Source organism: Odocoileus virginianus, chromosome 5 (genome assembly GCF_023699985.2).
Source record: "Odocoileus virginianus isolate 20LAN1187 ecotype Illinois chromosome 5, Ovbor_1.2, whole genome shotgun sequence".
Taxonomy (NCBI): domain Eukaryota; kingdom Metazoa; phylum Chordata; class Mammalia; order Artiodactyla; family Cervidae; genus Odocoileus; species Odocoileus virginianus.
In genome coordinates, this window is record NC_069678.1 from 67,166,670 (window position 1) to 67,174,169 (window position 7,500).

Here is a 7,500-nt window from a genome sequence, read left to right on the forward strand (position 1 = left end):
TTTAAAGTCAGGTTGGAGGCTGGCCTTTTACAAGGAGACGAGGAGCAGGGCACTCAGGATACCCTGAGTTGCATAGAAACATATTCAGGTCAGGCATGACTGGAGGACATGCACCAAAGAGGGGGTCCAGCAGAGGAGCCACTTCCCACGCTTCTATGTGTTTACAGACAGGAGGCAGGAGCTGGCAGATGACTAAGAAACAAGGACAGCATCCTAGGTGAGTTTGCCCTGGGAACCTGAGAGCCTGCCTCCATGACAAGCTCTTCTCCCTGTGATCTAACTCAAACTTGCTTATTGCTAAGCTACCAAGACGGAAGGAGGCGGGCACTGAGGATGAGTGTCCAGGGACATTGGTCCATGTCAATCATCCCAAATTCCAATGTATTTTCTCTTCTTAGCAAGATGACACTACTATGTTGCAAATTCTCTCTTTCTAGTAAAGGATTCAAGTCAGTCTTCCAGGGAGCCCCTTATGGTTCATATTTAACATATTTTGTTTAATATAATAAATATTTATATATATAATATATATTGGAAATAAATTATATATTATATAAACTTTTTTTGTGGTATAAATATATCTATATTAAATCAAGTAACTGTTTACTTTGCATATAATACACTAAAGTGTAGTTGTAGTCTTAGAAAAGTACAGCCCACCAAGTATGAACCAGAAAGAAATAGAAATTTTATACAGACCAATCACAAGCACTGGAATTGAAACTGCAATCAAAAATCTTCCAGAAAACAAAAATTCAAGGCCAGATCGCTTCACAGGCAAATTCTATCAAATGTTTAGAGAAGAGCTGACATATATTCTGCTCAAACTTTTCCAAAAAATTGCAGAGGGAGGAATACTCCAAAACTCATTCAATTAATATGAGGCCATGATAACCCTGATACCAAAACAAGACAATGATACCACCAAAAAAGAAAATTACAGGCCAATATCACTGATAAACATATGTCAAAAATCCTCAATAAAATACTAGCAAACAGAATCCAACAACACATTAAAACGATCATATACCATGATCAGTTGGGGTTTATCCCAGAGATGCAAGGATTCTTCAAAATATAAAAATCAATGTGATACATCATATTAAGAAACTGAATGATAAAAATCATATAATAATTTCAACAGATGCATAAAAAGCATTTGACAAAATTCATCATCCACTTATGATTAAAAACACTCTCCAGAAAATGGGCATAGAAGGAACCTACCTCAACATAATAAAGTCCCTATATGACAAACTTACAGCAAACATTATTCTCAAAAGTGAAAAACTGAAAGCATTTCCTCTAAGATCAGGAATAAGACAAGGTTGCCCACTCTCACCACTGTTATTAAGTATAGATTCAGAAGCCCTAGCCATAGGAATCAGATACGAAAAAGATAGAAAATGAATACAGATTGAAAAAGAAGAAGTAAAACTAACTGGTTGCAGATGACATGATGCTATACAAAGAAAACTCTAAAGATGCCATCAGAAAATTACAAGAACTGATCAATGAATTTAGTAACACTGCAGGATACAAAATTAACACAGAGAAATCCCTTGCATTCCTATACACTAAAAATGAAAAATCAGAAAGAAAAATTGAGGAAACAATCCCAATCACCATCTCAACAAAAAGAATAAAATACCTGGTAATAAACCTAAGGAGAAAAAAGACCTGTATGCTGAAAATTATAAGACATTGATGAAAGAAATTAATGATGACATAAACAGATGGGAAGATATAGCATGTTCTTGGGTTGAAAGAATCAATATTGTGAAAATGACTATACTACCCAAAGCAATCTACAGATTCAATGCAATCCCTATCAAATTATCAATGGCATTTTCCACAGAACTAGAATACAATTTTACCATTTGTGTGGAAACACAGAGACTCCAAATACCTAAAGCAATTTTGAGAAAGAAAAATTGAACTGGAGGAATCAGGTTCCATGACTTTAGGCTAGCCTACAAAACTACAGTCATCAAGAGACTATGGCATAAAAATAGAACTATACCTCAATGAACAAGATAGAATGCTCAGAGATAAACCCACATACCTATGGACACCTTGTCTTTGACAAATGAGGCAAGAATATACAATGGAGAAAAGGCAGCTTCTTCAATAAGTGGTGCTAGTAAAACTGTACAGCTACATGTAAAAGGATGGAAGTAGGACACGTACTAACACCATACACAAAAATAAATTCAAAGTGAATTAAAGATCTAAATGTAAGGACAGAAACTGTGAAATTCCTAGAGGAAAACATAGAACACTCTTTGACACAAAGAGCAGCAAGATCCTCTTTGACCTGCCTTATAGAGTAATGGAAATAGAAACAAAAGTAAACAAATGGGACCTAATTAAACCTGAAAGCCTTTGCACAATAAAGGAAGTTATAAATAAGATGAAAGACAAACCTCAGAATGGGATAAAATGATTACAAATGAAGCAACTGTCAAAGGATTAATCTCCAAAATATACAAGCAGCTCAGGCAACCCAATATCAGGGAAACAAACAATCCAATCAAAAAATGGACAGAAGACCTAAGCAGACATTTCTCCTAAGGAGACACACAAATGGCAAATAAACACATGAAAATAATGCTCAACATTGCTTATTACTAGAGAAATGCAAATCAAAACTACAATGAGGTATCAACTAACACTGGTCAGAATGGCTATCATCAAAAAATCTACAAACAATAAATGCTGAAGAGGATGTGGAGAAAAGGGAACCCTCTGGCATTGCTGGTGGGAATGTAAAGAATATAACCACTAAAGAGAACAATATGGAGATTCCTTAGGGGGAAAAAAACACCTAGGAAAAAAACTACCTTATGACTTAAAACTCAACATTCGAAACACTAAGATCGTGGCATCCAGTCCCATCACTTCATGGCAAATAGACAAGGGGAAAATGGAAACAGTGACAGACTTCATTTTCTTGGGCTCCAAAATTACTGAAGACAGTGACTGCAGCCATGAAATTAAAAGATGCTTGCTCCTGGGAAGAAAAGCTATGATAAACCTAGATGGTATATTAAGAAGCAGAGACATCATTTAGCTGACAAATGTTCATATAGTCAAAGCTATGGTTTTTCCAGTAGTCATGTACGAATTTGAGAACTGGACCATAAAAATGGCTGAGCACTGAAGAACTGATTCTTTAGGACTGCAGTGCTGGAGAAGATTCTTGAGAATCCATTGGACAGCAAGGAGCTCAAAAAGGATCTCCTTTAGACTGACTAAAGGATTTCCTTTAGTCAATCCTAAAGGAAATCAATCCTGAATATTCATTGGAAGGACTGATCATGAAGCTAAAGCTCCAATACTTTGGCCACCTGATGTGAAGAGCTGATTCATTGGAAAAGACCCTGATGGTGGGAAAGATTGTGGGAAGGAAGAGAAAGGGTTGACAGAGGATAAGAAGGTTGGATGGCATCATTGACTCAATGGACATGAGTTTGAGAAAATTCTGGGAGATAGCAAAGGACAGGGAAACCTGGTATGCTGCAGTCCATGGATTTGCAAAGAGTTAGACAAGACTTAGCGACTGAACAGCAACAATAACCCAGCAATCCTGCTCTTGGGCATATACCTTGAAAAAAACATAATTCAATAAGACACATGTACCATAATGTTCATTGCAACACTATTTACAATAGCCAGGCCATGGAAACAATCTAGATGTCCATCAACAGATGAATGGTAAAGAAGTTGTGGTACATATATACAATGTAATATTACTCAGCCATAAAAGGAATAATTTGATTCCATTGAAATGAGGTGAATGAATCTGAAGGCTGTTATCCAGAGTGCAGTAAATCACAAAGAGAAAAACAAATATTGTATATTAATGCATACATATGGAATCTATAAAAACGGTGTGGATAAACCTATTTGCAGGACAAGGATAGAGACACAGATATAGGGAATGGACTTGTGGACACAGTTGGGGAAGGGAAGAGTGGGACAAACTGAGAGCAGCATTGATATATATACACTACCATGTGTAATATAACTTCCCAAATAGTTACTGGGAAGATGCTGTATAATGCAGGGAGCTCAGCCAGTGCTCTGTTACAACCCTAGAGGGGTGAGATGCAGGAGGGAGGCCCAAGAGGGAGAGGATATATGTATAATCATAGCTGATACATGCTGTTCTCTGACATAAACCAACACAACCTTTTAAAGCAATTATCTAGTTAAAAATAATTAGGAAAGAAATCACAAAGATCTGAGCAGAAGTAAATGAAAAAGAAATGAAAAAAAAAAACAATAGTAAAGATTAATAAAACTAAAAGCTGGTTATTTGAGAAGATAAACAAAATTGACAAGCCTTTAGGCAGACTCATCAAGAAAAAGAGAAGAATCAAATCAATAAAATTAGAAATGAAAAAGGAGAGGTTTCAACAGACAGTTCAGAAATACAAAAGATTAGAAGAGACTATTATGAACAACTAAATGGCAATAAAATAGATAACCTGGAAGAAATGGGCAGATTCTTAGAAAAGTTCAATCTTCCAAGACTAAACCAGCAAGAAATAGAAATTATGAAAAATCAAATTACAAGCACTGAAATTGAAGCTGTGGCCAAAAATCTCCCCAAAAACAAAAGCCCAGGACCAGATGGCTTCACAGGAGAATTCTATCAAACATTTAGAGAAGACCTAATGCCTGTCCTTATAAAACTCTTTCAAAAAATTGCAGAGAAAGGAACACTTCCAAACTCATTCTATGAGGCCACCATCACCCTGATACCAAAACCAGACAAAGAAACACACACAAAAAAGAAAGTGACAGGCCAATATCACTGATGAACATAGATGCAAAAATCCTCAACAAAATTTTAGCAAACAGAATTCAGCAACACATCAAAAAGCTCCTACATCACGATCAAGTTGGGTTTATTCCAGGAATGCAAAGATTCTTCAATATACACAAATCAATCAATGTGATACATCATATTAACAAATTGAAAGGTAAAAACCATATGATCATCTCAAAAGATGCAGAGAAAAACCTTTGACAAAATTCAGCACCCATTTATGATTAAAACTCTTCAAAAAATGGGCATAGAAGGAACTTACCTCAACATAGTAAAGCTCATATATGCTAAGCCTACAGCAAACATTATTCTCAATGGTTTGAAAATGAAAGCAGTCCCCCTAAGATCAGGAACAAGACAACGGTGTCTGCTTCCACCACTATTAATCAACATAGTTCTGGAAGTCCTAGCTACACCAATCAGAGAAGAAGAAGAAATAAAAGGAATCCAGTTTGGAAAAGAAGAAGCCAAGCTCTCACTGTTTGCAGATGACATGATACTGTACATAGAAAACCCTAAAGGTAGTATCAGAAAATTACTAGAGCTAATCAGTGAATTTAGCAAAGTCACAGGATACAAAACCAATATACAAAAATCACTTGCATTTCTATATAATAACAATGAAAAATCAGAAAGAGAAATTAAGGAATCAATCCCACTCACCATTGCAATAAAAACAATTAAATATCTAGGAATAAACTTACCTAAGCAGACAAAAGAACTGTACACAGAAAAATTATAAGACACTAATGAAAGAAATCAAAGATGACATAAACAGATGGAGAGATATTCCATTTTCCTGGATAGGAATAATTAATATTGTGAAAATATCTGTATTACCAAATGCAATCTACAAATTCAATGCAATCCCTATCAAATTACCAATGCCATTTTTCACAGAACTAGAACAAAAAATTTCACAATTCATATGGAAACACAAAAGACCCTGAATAGCCAAAGCAGTTTTGAGAAAGACTGAAGGAAGAATGGAGCTGGAGGAATCAACCTTCCTGACTTCAGATTATACTACAAAGCTACAGTCATCAAGACAGTATGGTACTGGCACAAAAGCAGAAATATAGACCAATGCAACAAGATCAAAAGCCCAGAAATAAACCCATGCACCTATGGGTACCTTATTTTTGACAAAGGAGGCAAGAATATACAATGGGGCAAAGACAGACTCTTCAATAAATGGTGCTGTGAAAACTGGACAGCTACATGTAAAAGAATGAAATCAGAACACTTCCTAACACCATACACCAAGATAAACTCAAAATGGATTAAAGACCTAAATGTAATACCAGAAACTATAAAACTCTTAGAGGAAAATATATGCAGAACACTCAATGACATAAATCAAAGCAAGATCCTCTAGGACCCACCTCCTAGAGTAACAGAAATAAAAACAAAAGTAAACAAGTGTGACCTGATTAAATTTAAAACTTTTGCACAGAAAAGGAAACTATTAGCGAGGTGAAAAGACAGCCCTCAGAATGGGAGAAAATAATAGCAAATGAAGCAGCTGACAAAGAATTACTTTCCAAAATATACAAGCAGGTCATACAACTCAAAGAAAAACAAACAACCCAATCAAAAAGCAGGAAAAAGACCTAAACAGACATTTCTCCAAAGAAGACATACAGATGGCTAACAAGCACATGAAAAGATGCTCAACATCGCTGATTATTAGAGAAATGCAAATCAAAACCACAGTGAGATATCACCTCACCAGTCAGAATGGCCATCAACAAAAAGTCTATGAACAATAATTGCTGAAGAGAGTGTGGAGAAAAGGGAACACTCTTGCATTGTTGGTGGGAATGTAAATTGATATAGCCACTATGGAAGACTGTGTGGAGAGTCCTTAAAAAAAAAACTAGGAGTAAAAACACCATGACCCAGCAATCCTACTCCTGGGCATATACCTTGAGGAAATCAAAATTGAAGAAGACACCTGAATCCCATTGTTCATTGTAGCACTATTTACAATAGCTAGAACATGGAAGCACCAAGATGTCCATTGGCAGATGAATGGATAAAGAAGTTGTGCTACATATACACAATGGAATATTACTCAGCCATAGAGAGGAACACGTTTAGTCAGTTCTGATGAGGTGGATGAACCTAGAACCTATTATACAGAGTGAAGTGAGTCAGAAAGAGAAAGATAATAAATATCATATTCTAACACATATATACGGAATCTAGAAAAATGGTACTGAAGAATATATTTACAGGGCAGCAATGGAGAAACAGACATAGAGAATAGACTTACGGGCATGGGGAGAGGGGAGGAGAGGGTGAGATGTATGGGAAGAGTAATATGGAAAGTTACATTACTACATAGTAAAATAGATAGCCAACGGGAATCTGCTGTATGCTCAGAAAACTCAAACACGGGCTCTATATCAACCTTGAGGGGGTGGGATGCGGAGGGAAAATAAATAAATAAATAAATTTTAAAAGTAAACAAAGTGTAATTGTAATGCTGTAATACTTTCTCAGACTTAACCTTTAGTTATTTCTATACCTTTTTTTCTATGTCATTTGGTCTCTTCCTCACTGGGTTAACAGAGCAATTACTGTTCTTCGTATAGACCACAGGAAATGGAGTTCTTAACCACAGTTATCTGAACAGTTACTCTCTGAAGGAAATACGG